The sequence below is a fragment of the Pantherophis guttatus genome, chromosome 11, assembly GCF_059756535.1.
Source record: "Pantherophis guttatus breed Tessera chromosome 11, ASM5975653v1, whole genome shotgun sequence".
Classification (NCBI taxonomy): Eukaryota; Metazoa; Chordata; class Lepidosauria; order Squamata; family Colubridae; genus Pantherophis; species Pantherophis guttatus.
This window is the reverse complement of record NC_142073.1, coordinates 23,833,703-23,851,166: the sequence shown is the minus strand read 5'-3', so window position 1 is coordinate 23,851,166 and position 17,464 is coordinate 23,833,703.

Below are 17,464 nucleotides of genomic sequence, written 5' to 3'. Positions count from 1 at the left end.
AAAAATCAGGAAGGAAGGAATGAAGGGGGACAGAGATCGACCCCGAGGCCCCTTATATGTGGGGTGCCGCAGGGATCGGTTCTCTCGCCCCTTTTGTTCAACATTTATGTAAAGCCGCTGGGCGAGATCATCCGTGGTTTCGGGGTGAAGTACCATCTGTACGCTGACGACACTCAGCTGTACATCTCCACCCCGGACCACCCCAACTATGCCCTTGAAGTGATGTCCCAGTGCCTGGAGGCCGTACGGATCTGGATGGGGAGAAACAGGCTCAGGCTCAACCCATCCAAGACCGAATGGCTGTGGTTTCCGACGTCCCGATATAGTCAGCTGGCGCCATCGCTGGCTATTGGGGGCGAATCATTGGCCCCCACGGAAAGGGCTCGTAACTTGGGCGTCCTCCTGGACTCACGGCTGTCTTTAGAAGAGCACTTGACGGCCGTGACCGGGAGGATTTTTCATCAGGTTCGCCTGATTCGCCAGTTGCGTCCCTTTCTAGATCGGGACTCGTTACGCACAGTCACTCATGCCCTCGTCACCTCTCGTCTGGACTATTGTAACGCTCTCTACATGGGGCTCCCCTTGAGGTGCACCCGGAGGCTCCAACTGGCGCAGAGTGCGGCCGCGCGGGTGGTTATGGGAGCAACGTGGAGCTCCCATGTAACACCTCTCCTGCACGAGCTGCACTGGCTCCCGGTGGTCTTCCGGGTACGCTTCAAGGTTCTGGTTACCACCTTTAAAGCGCTCCATGGCTTAGGACCTGGGTACTTACGGGACCACCTACTACCATCAATAGCCTCCCACTGACCAGTCCGCTCCCACAGAGAGGGGCTCCTCCAGGTGCCGTCGGCCAAACAATGTCGGCTGTCGGCCCCTAGGGGGAGAGCCTTCTCTGTGGGGGCACCGACGATCTGGAATGAGCTCCCCCCAGAGATACGGAGGATTCCGGACCTGCGCACCTTCCGCCGCGAGCTGAAGACGCTTTTATTTCATCAAGCTGGCCTCGCCTAAATCTTCTCCCTTTTTTTTTTTTTTTTTAATTTGATTTATATGCCGCCCTTCTCCGGAGACTCAGGGCGGCTTATGGTGCGTTAAGCAACAGCCTTCATACTTTTGTATATTTATACAAAGTCAGCTTACTGCCCCCACAAACTGGGTCCTCATTTAACCTACCTTAGAAAGGATGGAAGGCTGAGTCAACCTTGAGCCTTGGCGAGATTCGAACCAGCAGTAAATTGCAGGCAGCTGTGTTAATAACAGGGTGCTTTAAACCACTGTAGTACCAAGGCTCTGTAGTACCTTTTAAGTGTAAATTTTAAATTTTTACTGAATTTTAAAATATGGGTATTTTAAATTATGGGTATTAATTCAGCCAAATTTATTTAATTCATTTTATTCGATTTTAAATTTTGTATATCTATGTGTTTTATTTCATGGCTGTGCACCGCCCTGAGTCCTTCGGGAGTAGGGCGGTATAGAAATTCAATAAAAACTAAAAAAAAAAAAAAAAAAAAAACTAAAACTAAATGATTTAGTTTTTATCCTACTTTTATTACTTTATAAATAACTCAGGGTTGCAAACATACTCCATAATTTTCCTCCTGCTATTTTCCCTACAATAACAATCCTGTGAGGTAAATTGGGCTGGTTCAAAGTCGCCCAGCTAGTTTTCATAGCTAAGGCAGGATTAGAATTCACCATCTCCTGATTTTCTACACCAGTATTTATTTATTTATTTATTGGTTCAATTTATATGCTGCCCTTCTCCAGAGACTCAGGGCGGCTTACAATGCATTAAGCAATAGCCTTCATACTTTTGTATATACCTGCTTAGTAGGGCTTTCGGACCCCCCCGCCCCCCAGCGGTGTTCTTTTTTATACAAAGTCAGTTTATTGCCCCCACAAACTGGGTTCTCATTTTACCTACCTCAGAAGGATGGAAGGCTGAGTCAACCTTGAGCCTGGTGAGATTTGAACTCGCAGTAATTGCAGGCAGCTGGTGTTACTTAACAGTGCTTTAGTCTGCTGCGCCACCAAGGCTCTTACTTGATAAGTACTTACAAGTTCTTTCACCACTACACCAAAATGGCTCCCATCTATGTTCATCACACAGTCAGCCAGATGTTTAAATTGGATTTAACATTTTTTATCCATCTATCAAGTCCTCCCTAAGGATCTGGAATAGACAGGTGTTGTTTGATGGTGTTAAAGGTATCGCAGGATGAAAACTGTTTCCAGTAAATCTGCCTTTTGCCATCGATAGGTGACTTTGTCAATGATGATGGTATTCAAGTTTTAGAATTGCAGTCAAGGTGCCTATAACTATTGTCTTCGTTTTCTTTTTCCAAAGTCATTCTACTTCAATTGTCTCTGTATTTTGTTATCTTCCCAAGTTCATTCTCTTCTCTTCTGCTGTCTCCACATAGTGCCATGTCCACTATCCAGATTATTTGGGGTCTTTCATATTGATAATTGTTAAGTCTGGAGTGTTTGTTGTTATTATGATAGCATTAAAATGCCAGAACCTGCTATTGCTGGTTAGTGTGACAGTGAGGCTATACAAAGACTTTGGAACTTGTCTAATAAATATTTCAGAATTTGCAAGCCGACATGGGTTTGTCAAGAACAGACCATACCAAACAAATCTTATTCCATTCTTTGAAAAAGTGACTAAATTGGTGGACCAGCAAAATGCTGTGGAAATAGTATACTTGGATTTCAATAAGGCATTTGACAAAGTAGACCACAACTTACTCCTTAGTAAGTTAGAAAAATATGGGATAGACATTACCACAGGGATGAAATTCATTTACCTTCCCTACCGGTTTGCAAATGTGCACATGCTGCACGCTCGCTTGCTTCACTCGCACGCACGCACACACCATTGTCTGCACATGTGCAAAGCCTTCTGCACATGCGCAGAGGCTTAAAATAATCACAAAAAAGCGATGTCATGATGTCTGCACAGGTGGGCGGAGCCTCCCGCAGCCGTCACTACCGGTTCGCCCGAGCCAGATAGAACCGTCTGAATTTCACCGCTGCATCACCACCAAATGGATTTATAACTGGCTAACAAACCACACACTCAACAGGTAATCCTTAATAGAACTATAGCACAAGGAGGGAGGTAAGCAGTGGGGTACCACAAGGTTCCATCTTAGGCCCAGGACTCTTCAATATCTTCATAAACGACTTAGAGCCTGGATAGCTCAACAGACTAAAAGCCTGTTATTAACATTCAGCTGCCTGCAATTATTGCATGTTCGAATCTCCCCAGGCTCAAGGTTGACTCAGCCTTCCATCCTTTCTAAGGTAGGTAAATTGAGGACCCAGTTTGTGGGGGCAATAAGTTGACTTTGTATAAATATACAAAAGGATGAAGGCTATTGCTGAGCACATTGTAAACCGCCCTGAGTCTCCGGAGAAGGGCGACATATAAATCAAATTAAAAAAAAAAAAAAGATGAGGGAATAGAAGGGGAACTAACCAAATCTGCAGATTAGTTAACACCCTAGAAAATAGGCTCAAGATCCAGATGGATCTTAACAGATGTGAACCCTGGGCCCTATCTAACAAAGTGAAATTCAATGTAGAGAAAAGTAAATTCTTACACTTAGGCAAGAAAAACCAAATGTACAGGTACAGATTAGGTGAAACCTGTCTCAATAGCAGTAACTATTGAGAGGGATCTTGGAGTCCTAGTGGACAATCACTTAGTATGAGCCATCAATATGAGTGTGTGGCAGCAGCCAAAAAAGCCAATGCATTCCTCGGCTGTGTATTAGTACCACTTTATATTGTCTTAGTAAGACCACACTTGGAATATTGTGTTTTGGTCACCACAATAAAAAAAAGATATTGAAAGTCCGGAAAGAGTGCAAATAAGAGCAACAAAGATGATTAGGGGATTGGAGGCTAAAACATACGATAACGATTGCAGGAACTGGGCATGGCTAGTCTAGAGAAAAGAAGGACCAGGGGAGACAGGAGAGCAGTCTTCCAATATTTGAGGAGCTGCCACAAAGAAGAGGGGTTCACCGTATATTCCAAAGTACCTGAGGGCAGGACAAGAAGCTTTGGATGGAAACTAATCAAGAAGAGAAGCAACCTAGAATTAAGAGAAATTTCCTGACAGTGGGAACAATTAATTAGTGGAATGGCTTGCCTTCAGAAGTTGTGGGTGCTTCTCTACTGGAGGATTTTAAGAAGATACTGGATTAAATACTGGATTGAAAAATAAATTAACTCAAATTTAAGAATATTTTGAATAATAATGAGGGAAGAAATAGTCATAATTAAATAAATGATTAATGAGGATAATAATACATGGATATATATTGGCCTGGTGGTGCAGCAGACTAATAGCCTGTTATTAACATTCAGCTGCCTGCAATTACTGCTAGTTCGAATCTCCCCAGGCTCAAGGTTGACTCAGCCTTCCATCCTTTCTAAGGTAGGTAAATTGAGGACCCAGTTTGTGGGGGCAATAAACTGACTTTGTATAAATATACAAAAGGATGAAGGCTATTGCTTAGCGCATTGTAAGCCGCCCTGAGTCTCCGGAGAAGGGCGGAATATAAATCAAATTAAAATAAATAAATATATATATATATATTTTCTTACTTCTTTGTAGGGTTTATGTGTGTTTTTCTTCTAGCCAGGTTTTCCCTACGTAGCCAAGGTTTTTTTGTAGCTCCAGCTCAGTAGAATCACATCTACTCGGTTCTGGGCTTTTTTCCTTTCTAACACCTAGCAAGCTCAGTTAGAGCTCAGTTAGAGCTTGCTAGGTGTTAGAAAGGAAAAAAGCCCAGAACCGAGTAGATGTGATTCTACTGAGCTGGAGCTACAAAAAAACCTTGGCTATGTAGGGAAAACCTGGCTAGAAGAAAAACATATATCTATATATATACATATACATATATATATATATATTAGGTCGATGATATGAGAATTTAGGGAAATTGTAAATTGTAAGCTATGAATTTGGTGAAGATGCACAAAAGATTTGTAACCAACCGACACACTGTTTGCAATTGAAAATGGTTTTATTTATGTATGTTTGTATAAAAATTCAAAAAAAATTCAAAAAAAAAAAGAAGATACTGGACAGCCACTTGTCTGAAATGGTATAAGGCCGTGATGGTGAGCCTATGGCACGCGTGCCATAGGTGGCATGCTGAGCCCTCTCTGCGGGCAAGCAAGCCATCGCCCCAGCTCAGCTCCATCGCATGCCTCCCACCAGCCAGCTGGTTTTCAGGTCTCTGCCGCGCATGCACGGGGCACATGAGGGAGACACACGGGGCATGGCGCGTGCACATGCAGGGGGCACGTGCAGGCACAGGGGGTGGGGTATGGGGGGAGGTTGCACATGCATGTGGGGGCACATGTGGGGGGGGTCACACACATGCACAGGGGTCAGGGTGTGCAGGGGAGTCACGCGCACGTTGCATTAGGGGCGCGCACACACGCTTTCGGCACTCAGCAATGAAAAGGTTAGCCATCACTGATATAGAGTTTCCTGCTTGTGTGGAGGATTTGACTGCGGCCTCCCTGCCTACTCTCCAGTTCTGTTATTCTCTTTTATGATCATGTGAATCCATCACATCAAGCCCAAAGAAAATCCAGAATGATACAGGATCTCCTGCCATAGGCAGGGGGTTGGACTAGAAGACCTCCAAGGCCCCTCCCAACCCTCTTAGTTTGTGTTCTAAGAGATCAGAAGCAGTGATGAAATCCATTTTTTTTACCACTGGTTCTGTGGGCGTGGCTTGGTGGATGTGGTGTGGCTTGGTGGGCATGGCAGGGGAGGGATACTGCAAAATCTCCATTCCCACCCCACTCTGGGCCCAGCCAGAGGTAGTATTTGCCAGTTCTCCAAACTACTCAAAATTTCCGCTACCGGTTCTCCAGAACTTGTCAGAACCTGCTGGATTTCACCCCTGGTCAGAAGCCTGATTGCTGAGAATAGTTCCCATCTTGCTTCAGCTGATGATCTTCTGCACCCGAGTCATTTTTCTCTCCAGATCAACCGATAGGCTCCTTACTCAATAATGCTATAATATTTGAATCCGGCAGCAGCATGGATGTTTGATAGGAGGACGAACAAAACCAGGGGGACCACCAGCCCTTTGAGGTAGGCCAATTCAGACATGGCAAGGATTACAGGAGTGCCATTTTACTATTATGGAGGACAGGTAGTCCTCAACTCACTGAACCTGGTGGTGCAGTGGACTAAACTACTGTTAAAGTAGTATTTAGTTGCCAGCTGCCTGCAATTACTGCGAGTTCAATTCTCACCAGGCTCAAGGTTGACTCAGCCTTCCATCCTTCTGAGGCAGGTAAAATGAGGACCCGGATTGTGGGGGCAATAAGCTGACTTTGTATAAAAAAGAACACCACTTAGGGGGGGGCGAAAGCCCTACTAAGCAGGTATATACAAAAGTATGAAGGCTATTGCTTAAAAACCAAAAAAACCCCAAAAAAACAAACAAACAATAGGAACAGGTGCCGCCGCGGGTGCCAGGTGACATGGCTCCACGTGCCACTTTGGGCATGCGTGCCATAGGCTCACCATCACAGGTCTAGGGTCTCCTGGTTGAGCAGGGGGCTGGACTAGAAGACCTCCGAGGTCCCTTTCAGCTCTGTTATTCTGTTACTATTCTGTTTCTTTCCAAGACGCATCTATACTCCAGGGCTATCAGCATTCCGCTTATAATTTTTTAAAAAATCTGTGCCTCTTAGGCAGCCTTAGACGTGATGATAGTGGACTTTGGGAAGTTTTTCTTCCACCTTTTTGAAGGAAAGCCCTGATTAAACGCTATCAGTCTGAGACAAAGAGCCCGCAAAGGGAGTGACCAGTAAGTTACAGTCCTTAACGCTACCTGTACAACAGCGCCCCTTAGTGGTCAGACAGGTCCTGCTCATTGGATTTGTATCGCCATGCATCAGAAGTCCGGCTGGCTTTAGGGAAGGAGAGGATGAATTACTGACAGCCATGCGGTGCAGACTAAGTAACTGTCCGAATGTTAGCCACTACATGTATGAAAGAAATCACTCCAGGGAATCCTTCCTTGCATTCACAATTTTTTTAAACTGTAATTTTATTAAAAATTGCACTGATAAAACTAGCACAAACTAAAAAGAAGGGAAAAAAAAGAAATTGAAAGTGCAGAAAAAGGAAGTAGAAATGAAAAAAACAGAAAAAAGAAAGAATAATAAAGAAAAAGAAAAGAAATATATTTATTTATTTATTTCATGTATTTATATGCCACCATTCTCCCAAAGGACTCAGGGTGGCGAACACAAGTTAAGAAACAAGTACAATAAAATCCCATTTTAAACCAAATAACTAATTAATAGTAAATAATAAAGCCCGGAGTCAGAGTCAGCCTATTTGTTTGAACAGCCAAGTCTTCAGGTCCCGACGGATATATATATATAAAGAAATGGCTTCTCTCTTCATCACAATGCATAAACAATTGTAGCAAATTGTTATTAAACTACTCTCTAAAAATACTGTGTTTCCCTGAAAATAAGACCGGGTCTTATATTAGTTTTTGCTCCAAAAGACACATTAGGCCATATTTTCTGGTTAGGGCTTATTTTTGGGGAAATATGGTACCAAATACATCCATCTGGCTGACAATCTTAACTGGGGCTTATTTTGGGGGCTAAGGCTTATATTACGAGCATCCTGAAAAATCATGCTAGGATTTATTTCCGGTTGGGTCTTATTTTCAAGGAAACAGGGTACAAGAAATTATTTTTTCTTCCACATCTCATCTCTTAATAAATAATAAATAAATAAATAAACAAACAAATAAATAAATAAATAAATAAATCTCTTATCTATAAACAAATCCTCAAAACCTTGTTATTCCCGTCCTGATCAGCAAAAGTCTATTAAGGGTTACCAGAAATAACAACTTGTTTATTTTAGCCTTGATCAAACACATTTTTTTTATCTTTAACAATCTTGATATTTAGTCCCTTCAAATAATGTCCTAGAATTTTGTTCCATTTCATTTTTTTTCTTTCTCCCTTCCTTCTTGCAAAATTCTTCAAAACTTTAACCCGTCTCTTTTATAAATCCAGTATAGGAAAATTATGCAGGTCACTCTCTTGGTTTGTTATTTGTATATAAAATACAGAATATCAGACCTGGAAGGGACGTTGGTAATCTTTAGTTCAGAACCCTGCTCAACATCGTGTTTCATTCTTTATATTATAATCTAGTGCTTATATTTTGTAATGTACCCAGAGTCCACGGAAATGGGCAACTATATTAAAATGTTGGTGGTCCTTTGAACAGGCAGCCAGATGTTCAGACTGAAATTGGCATTTTTGTCCACCTGTCGAGTCCTTCCTGGGATAGTTCCTGGGTTGACTCAGCCTTCCATCCTTCCGAGGTAGATAAAATGAGGACCCGGATTGTGGGGGCAATAAGCTGACTTTGTATAAAAAAGAACACTGCTTAGGGGGGCCAAAAGCCCTACTAAGCAGGTATATAGAAAAGTATGACGGCTATTGCTTAACGCATTGTAAGCCGCCCTAAGTCTCCAGAGAAGGGCGGCATATAAATCAAACCAATAAACCAATAAACCAATAAACCAATAAACCAATAAATAAATAAATAAATAAATAGTCTGACATGGATGTTTGATGGTGTTAGAGGAATCATTACAGGATGTAAAGCTGTTCCAATTAAATTTTGGAATATCAGGTATAGGATTATTCAAAGACTTCTCAATCTCCTTTCCAAATTTTCATATTTCAATTTTTGCTTCTTTTTCTGCCAGGTAACGCAAAATAATCAGATCCTCAATCAGATCCGCTTAAAAGAATTCCACATAGTCACTTAAATTTACAGACTGTCTATTTCTGGACGAAAACATCTGTTGCTCATTTCCTTAGTTCCTTCATTGGCAGGTACCTGTTCTTGCAATCCTGTTTGTAGTGGGATGCTTTCCTGTAGAGGCAGTCCTTGACTTACAACAGTTCATTTAGTGACCATTCAGAGTTACCACAGTAGTGAAAAAAGTGACTTACGACCGTTTTCACACTTATGACCATTGCAGCATCCCCATGGTCATGTGATCAAAATTCAGACACTTGGCAACTGACTCATATTTATGACGGTTGCAGTGTCCCGGGATCATTTGACCCCCTTTTGTGACCTTCTGACAAGCAAAGTCAGTGGGGAAGTCCAACTCACTTAGCAAACGGGTTACTGATTGCAATGATTCACTTAACAACTTTGGCAAGAAAGGTTGTAAAATGGAGCAAAACTCACTTAACAAATGTCTCACTTAGCAACACAAATGTTGGGCTCAATTGTGGTCGTAAGTCAAGGACTACCTGTACCGCTGCTTTGACGTGTGCTATTTTGTACTTTCTCAAAAAGAAGCCAGCCTGTTTTAAAAAATTGCCCAAACTCATTCAATCAGAGCCTGAGGCTTTACCAGCCCTCTAAAGCTCTCCCTCTCTCTCTCTCCCTCCCTCCTTCCCTTCCTCCCTCCCTCTCTCTCTCTCTCTCTGTGTACTGATTGGGAGTCTAAAGCATAGTTTTGTTTCATGAGTTATGCAATGACATGATTTCATCTCAGAGATAGGGAGTGAGGGAAGGCTTAGGGAATCCTGGCCTTCTGATCTGGAGGTGTTCCACAGCATGAAGGCCCAATCCTAACCCTTAAAGGAAATGGGTGCTGAGTTTAGCACTTTCTCACCTTCAGAGAAAGGAGGCAGCTGCCCTGCTCCACTTCTCAAACCTTGCAGCTTCCTGCTACTTTCCATCAAGCCGCAAAGTTTGAGTAGAGCTCCAAGAAGAACTCTCCTCTCCTTAACTTTGCTTCAACAACTTCTCAGAGTGATTAACTTTTGTAGAGTCAAAGAGGCTGCTTGTTGTATTTCAATCCGGAAAGCAGCAAATGATACTTAGTGTCAGGTCTGTCCTGATTTGGATGTTTAGGAAAGAAAGACTCTCGACTCCATTTCTTTGAAGTGAAAGGTTCTTTTACTAAAGTCTACAGCTAAAGTAAAGCTGAAACAGAGTATTCCTGGGCAAAAGTTAGACTTTTCCTCTTTCTCTGGCCCTCCCCTTTTGACCAGTCCATCAGTGTCCAGTAGTATTCGTTGCTGATGTTTTGGGAACAGCTTTGGAGTTTGGCACTTCTCAATGTAGTTTGTGTCCTTAGCAACTGGTTTATTCCAGATTGACCCCTCTGGTTCCTGTCACCCTGTCATCCCCACCCCTCTTTTCTTGCACATTCCCATGCCCAATCCTTACTTCTCCAATTCCTTCCCCCCTCCCTTGCATTTTATGGCCAGATGCCAGCAAAGCAAAGAAGCTGAAGATGGCAGGCCTGACACTTGGCTCTTGGCCTCTGCAGCCATGCTTCCTCCTGTTGTGGTCTGCCAGCAGCCTGTGGAGCTGGCAGCGGAGTCAGATAGTGAGGAGGCTGAGGAAGAACATGGGCCAGTCCTGGAGGCTGGGGAAGGCCCGGATGAGGGCTCTGCATCGGAGGCAGAGATGGGGCCAGGGCCATCAGAGAGTGATGTGCGGACTTTGGAGCCTCCGGAGGCTGACAGTAGAGAGGCAGAGGAACAGGAGGAGCCTGTTCCTAGTGCACACATGAGAAGAGCTGCCAGAAGGCAGGAGCAGCTAAAGCAGAGAGGACGACTTGGGAGTAGGGCCAAGAGATGATTGGTCCCTTAAATGACCAGCAACGGCTCTTGGCCTCTTTGCTGGAAAACAACCGTTGAGAGATTTGCTTCGTGTTTGGATGCATTTCTTTCTTGTCAGCGTCTTCTGTTCCTGAACTGTTGCCAAGAAAAGCCTTTGGCAGCTTGCCTAATTATCCCAAGGTCAGAGATAAACTGAAGAATGGTGTTTTGAGAACTTTGCTTTCATTTAATTTGGAATAAGCTGAGAATGAGTTAATTCTCAGCTGTTTTAATAAAATCTGTTTTTGGAACTGTTCTGCATTTAATATTAACTATGTGGGCCTGGGTCCCAACATCTGTCCCAGCCCCCCACCCCTACGAACCAGCCAATAGTGCCCATGATAAGGTGACAGGTGTGGTTTGAATGAAACCTTGTTCACTGCAAGTTGTTTCTTCTCCCATCACCGCCCTTTCCAGCATTTCCACCCCAACTACTCCCACATGCACAGAAGCTTCAAAAGGTTCTTTATTGTCAAAATATACATCATCTATATACAAATATCTCATGCCTGTAGTTTATATGCGACCGTCCTTCTTTTTTCTAAAACATTTTATGCGGTCAACATTAGAAGAGGGGAGGTCCGAAGGCAGAAAGGAGAAAAACTCAGCAGCATTTTTGCAATGGCTTTCCTTGGAGAGGACGAATTTCAGAAGGCTTTTCAAAACATTGTTTGTTTCCCAGTTGATGTCAGGGTAGTTAAAGTCCTCCATTACTACAGTGGTGTGTTTCCTGCATGCCTCAGTTAACTGATTAGCATTTCCTCTGGTTTGCTGAGTGGCCTGCAGTACAAACTCATAGCAAACTCATTGGTTTTTTCTTTAATATTTACCCAAATACTTTCTAGAACAGGGGTCTCCAACCTTGGCAACTTTAAGACTTGTGGACTTCAACTCCCAGAGTTGAAGTCCACAAGTCTGTTCTAAAAGGCTAAAAGGAGATGTAATCCTTATAATTCCTTATACACAATACAATTCCCGCTCTTTTGGGTGTGGCAGGGGAAGGATACTGCAAAATCCCCATTTCCTCCTGATCAGCTGGGACTCGGGAGGCCGAGAATAGATGGGGACGAGGCCAGTCAGAATTTTTACTACCAGTTCTGTGGGTGTGGCTCGGTGGGTGTGGCATGGCTTGGTGGGCGTGGCAGGGGAAAGATACTGTAAAATCTCCATTCCCACCCCACTCCAGGGGAAGGATACAGCAAAATCCCCATTTCCTCCCGATCAGCTGGGACTCAGGAGGCTGAGAATAGATGGGGGTGGGGCCAGTCAGAATTTTTACTACCGGTTCTCTGAACTACTCAAAATTTCTGCTACCGGTTCTCCAGAACTGGTCAGAAACTGCTGAAACCCACCACTGGTTCCATCCCAACAAGTTTTAGTAATAGTTACAATATCATACTTGGCTTCATATGCAGGTCATCCTCAACTTACAACCACAACTAAGCCTGAAATTTCTATTACTAAGTGAGACAGTTCTTAAGAGAATATTTGCCCTGTTTTATGACCTTTCTTGCTACAGTTGTTAAATGAAATCACAGCCATTGTTAGGTAATACAGTTGTGAAGTGTCTCTGGCTTCCCGCTTGTCAGCTTATAAAAGGTTTATTCCATGAGCCTGGGACACTGCATGAGACAGTTGGCTAGTGTCTGAATTGTGACCATGTGAGCCTGGGGCTGCTGCAACAGTCGTAAGTGTGAAAAACAGTCATAAGCCACTTTTTTTTTTCAGTGCTGTTGCAACATTGAATGGAAATGAACTGTTGTAAGTCAAGGACTCCCTGTACTAGAACTTCCAAGCGCTCCCTGATTGTTTCTCATACGATGAGCACCAGTTTAAAGGCATTTGAATCAGAGGTGGGATTCAGCCGGTTCGTACCAGTTCGGGTGAATCGGTAGCGGAGATCACGGATGGGCCTGCCCACCTACCCCGGCTCTATGCCGTCCTATTTAGGCACGGTTTTGAGGCTGGGCACATGTGTGGAAGGTGCCTGCGCATGGAGGGCGAACCGGTGGGAACAAAATGTGAAAACCCAGCACTGATTTGAATCCTTTATGGTTGAGTCTAGTTTGGCTTCCTGTTATCTCTTGACGAACACTTCCAGAGGACAAGGCTGGTACACAGCAGAAATGGGGCATGGTTACCAACGACCTTACGAAATCCAAGGAAGGCTCCTGCTTTTGGTATGCAGGTGGAGAAAGCAGAAGTTTTACCTGTTGGGTAGGGATGGAAAGTGATGACCTCAAGTTCTTTCATCAAGGATCTCCTGTCAGGACACGATATCCCGAGGAGCCTGCTTCTTTCCCTTCTTATCAGGAAAGTGAAGTGAACCACTTCACTTGCAAAGTGAATCATTCACACCTCTGAAAGCATCTGAAGGCAAGACAAGAAGCGACGGACGGAAACTAACCAAGGAGAGAAGCAATCTGGAACTCAGGAGGAATTTTCTAACAGTGAGAACAGTCAATCAGTGAAATAAGCTTGCCTTCAGAAGTTGTGGGTGCTCCATCAGTGAAGGCTTTTAAAAGATGGGACATCCGTTTGTCCAGAATGGTATAGGCTCTTCTGCTTTTGCAGTGGGCTGGACTAGAAGACCTCCGAGGACCCTTCCAACTCTGTTTATTCTGTTAATCAAAACTGGATCAGAGCTGGGCAAACATTCCAGGCTCAAATGGAGTTCTCATTTGTTACTGCTCCACAGAATCAGAAGTCTGCCAAGGCCTCTTGTGACTAACCAATTTAATTAAAAGGCAGCGGTTCGTGAAAGCTGAAGCCTTGTAATGACATTGGTTAGTCAGAAAAGGCACTAGCGGACTCCTAGTTTTTTTGTTTTTTCTTGCTGCCATAAACTTATATGGATCTCCTCTGACATCACTAACAACCATCCTATCTACACAAATGAACAATTCAGGCTGGAGAAAGTCCCTTTGAGAAAACTCAAGAGCGTCTTTTCCAAAATAAGAACTCTGGGACGTTGCAAAGCGGTATTGGTGGCTCAAACCAGCCAACCCCAATTTAGCCCAGACTCAAACTCACTTTTAAGATGTGTGGACCAACTGCCAGAATTCCTGAGCCGGCCAGTCATGCTGGCTGGGAAACTCTGGGAGTCCACACACCTTAAAAGTTACCAAGGTTGAAAAAGGCTGACCTAACAGATTATGCAAACTGGGTGCTTAGTTCATTTTGTTTCAGTAGGTTGTATATACGTCCAGGAGAGTTTCAACTCAGTAAATCATAATTCAGTAACCTGTAATTCAGTTAACTATTCCCTGATTCCTATCTTCTGTAAGCATCTGCTGTAGCTGTTTCTATGTATGTAGCAATGGTAAAAGCAAATAAAGGTGAAATTAGTACATGGGCTGCCAAACTAGGTTAAAAGTAGCCATAGCAACTTGCTTGGACTTTAAAAAGGAGTCCAACCACAGTTAAGGTAGAGCACCTGAAACTTCTGTTTTCATCGGCTTTTGTCATAATGTCTATATTATCCTGGCCAACTTAACCCACCTACCTGACCCTTAAAGGTAGAGGCCAGATGTGTTGCCAAGTATTTGTGTGTGGGTGTTTGTAGGTGTGTAAATGCACACACAGACATGCGTGGTCAACTGGAGAGACTCCCTCTGCTCCTTGTTAGATTCACCAAGCTTATAAATAAAATCACTATTTAACAAACAAGTATGAACTGGCAGCTGCTACCAAGACAATGTGCTAATACTGTGTTTCTCCGAAAACACGACCCACCCCAATAAGCCCAACCCTAATTTTTTGGGGGGTGGGCATAATATAACCCCTACCCCAAAAATAAGCCCAGGGGATGGGTGTGGCGAGCATGAGTGGCAGCGTGGACGTGGGCGTGGGAACTCTCTGGCTGCAGCTGCAGCCTGCTGGCCCCTGGGGGCAGCACAAATTCGGCTTCTCTTTCTGGGCACAGCGCTTCTGCTTGTTGGGCTGCTTCCCCAAAGCCGGCAGCTCCGCAGCCAGGCAGGAAAATCCTCCTCCCCATTTTCCCCCCGTTCGCCAAAAAGCCTCCATTCCGAACGCTGCACCTCAAAAAAAGTAAGACCGCCTCGAAAGTCAGCCCAAGTCCTTATTTTCAAGTCTAAAAGAAAATAAGACTCGGGCTTATTTTCTGAGAAAGACGGTAGGACTGGTGCCCACTCCCATCTGTTTTTTCGACATGTGCCATTTTGCTAGACTGGCTGGTACAGAGTGAGGGGGTCCCTTTCTTACCGATGGTGCCACCTGGATATCTTCTGCAAATACACCCAGTTTTCTGGACTTTTTAGAATCTCTGATTGGAGGGTAAAATGTGGTTTTTATATCTCAAGATTCTGGGATGCCCAACAAATATATGTGAGCAGGGCAAGACAGGCATCTCTCCCTGAAGACGTTCACTGCCTTTGGGCATGGAGCCCCAACAAAGTTGGCAGGAGGACGCATTTGACATGCAACCTGGCTGCCAGGTGCACGCACACACCCCAACATTTCATCAGTAGCGTTTAATCCTCAGGGGAGTGAAAGGAAACGTTGGTAGCAGAATCACAAGGTCATGAGCAATCAGATGCCACTTCCAGAGCAACCAGAAGGCAGCAGAAATCTTCTCCCATTGCTGCAACTCACTTGTCCTCCCAGCAGGAGGCAGCCTGGGGTAGAGGACTCAGAGGAGATAAAATGACAGTATCCTAGAGGGGAAAAGCTCGAACCATCCAACTCTGCTTTCCTGCAAGAGTCCTCCATCCCAGTCTAGTGAGGATTCAACCCTCCGGCTTGTGACGCCACTGGCAATATGGCAATCAGGGCCCAGGCCAAGGGCTGCTCCAGTGGTGGGCTGCTGCTGGTTTGGGTGAACCGGTAGTTCTGATGATCAGCTGGCCCCGCCCACTCACACCCACCCTATTTTATCCTATATTTCCTTCTTTCTGGCTCAGCTGATTTTTGGAGCACAGCTGATTTCCACACCTCCACTGTTCTACTTACCGGGGCTGCCTTAGAAAGTAAGCAGCTAAGCTTCAAATTGCTGTATTTTGAACGCTGTGCGCAAGCGAGTTCAGCGTTCATGTGCCAAGCGCGTGCTCACAGAACCGGTTGTTAAACCAGTTACAGCCCACCACTGGGCTGGTCCACGGCCCTCCCTGCTCTGGAAACATAAAGGCATAATTTGAGGAAGGGTGCAGGAGGTATCTCAAGAGGGAGACGCTGCCATAGGTCACTAAGTACCTCTGGACTGAGGATGGAAGGAGCGGCTCTTAGCCATGGCATCTGGGAATGCATGGGGTAGTTGAGACACAGAAGGTTCCTGCATCCCGGGACACCCATGGAGTGAAGATCACCATCAGGACGGGGGTACCCACACACGCACACACATAAGGGGTGGGGCTTCAATTGCAACATGCACCCACTATCTTGCAGATTTTGGTCTTGTGAATGCCCCTGCACAGCCAGTCACGGTGTGGCAGGCTGTCAAAGCAATGCCACAGCACCAAAGTACAAACAGCTCTTCTTTTCTACATATATTGTGATGTCACAAAACAGAAGGGGCAGAATCGCAGAATTACGGAGTCGGAAGAGACCTTGGAGGTCTTCTAGTCCAACCGTCCCCTTCCTCAAGCAGGAGACCCTAAACCAGAGGTCTCCAAACTTGCCAACTTTTAAGACTTGTGGACTTCAACTCCCAGAATTGAAGAGTTGGCTGAGGAATTCTGGAAGCCGAAGTCCACAAGTTTTAAAAGTTGGCAAGTTTGGAGACCCCTGCCCTAAACCATTTCAGAGAAGCGGCTGTCCGGTCTCTTCTTAAAAGCCTCCAGTGATGAAGCATCCACAACCTCCGAAGGCAAAGCTGTTCCCACTGCTTAATTGTTCTACCTGTCAGAAGTGTTGAATTTATATTTTGCCGACAAAGAAATAAAGGGAGACTAGCATTGATCTATTTCACGCTACTTAGCTCTCGTCAGCTAGCCATACCCTTCTGGGATTCTGGAAAGTAGCCCAGGTTCGAATCCCAGAAAGAGTATGGCTAGCCGACAAGAGCTAAATAGCGTGAAATAGATCAATGCTAGTCTCCCTTTATTTCTTTGCTGGTAAAATATAAATTCAACACAAACAATAGTTTGTCACAAAAGCGACTGCTCCGTCCCATATTTGGGTAGATCAGGTTGCTCTGATAGACCACTCTCACCGGAAAAAGACTTTACCTGTCAGGAAATTTCTCCTTACTTCTAGGTAGCTTTACTCCTTGATTAGTTTCCATCCATCATTTCTTGTCCTGTCCTCAGGTGCTTTGAAGAATAGGCTGACTCCTCTCTGTGGCAGCTCCTCAAAATTGGAAGATCTGCTATCATGTCACCCCAGTCTCTTTTTTTGTGTGACTAAACATACCGAATTCCCACAATTCATGTAGTTTCGCCTCCAGCCCTCTAATCCTCCTGGTTGCTCTTCTCTGCACCCTTTCTAGAGTCTCCACATCTTTTTTTGCATTGTGGTGACCAATGCAGTATAAAGTGGTGTTATCACTTCATGTGACCAATTATTCTATATTCTCCAAAGAGCAATCAAGAGCTTCCAAAGTGTATCCATGTAAGTCAGGGGTGAAATGCTCCCGGTTCGGACCGGATCACTCCATCCGGTAGCAATGGAGGCGAGTGTTTCAGAGAACCAGTAGCAAAAATCTCTGCCACCCCCCCCCCATGCCCAGCTGAGCCACACAATCATCAGAGGCTTTTCTTTTTTTACTTTTAAAAGCATTTTTTCT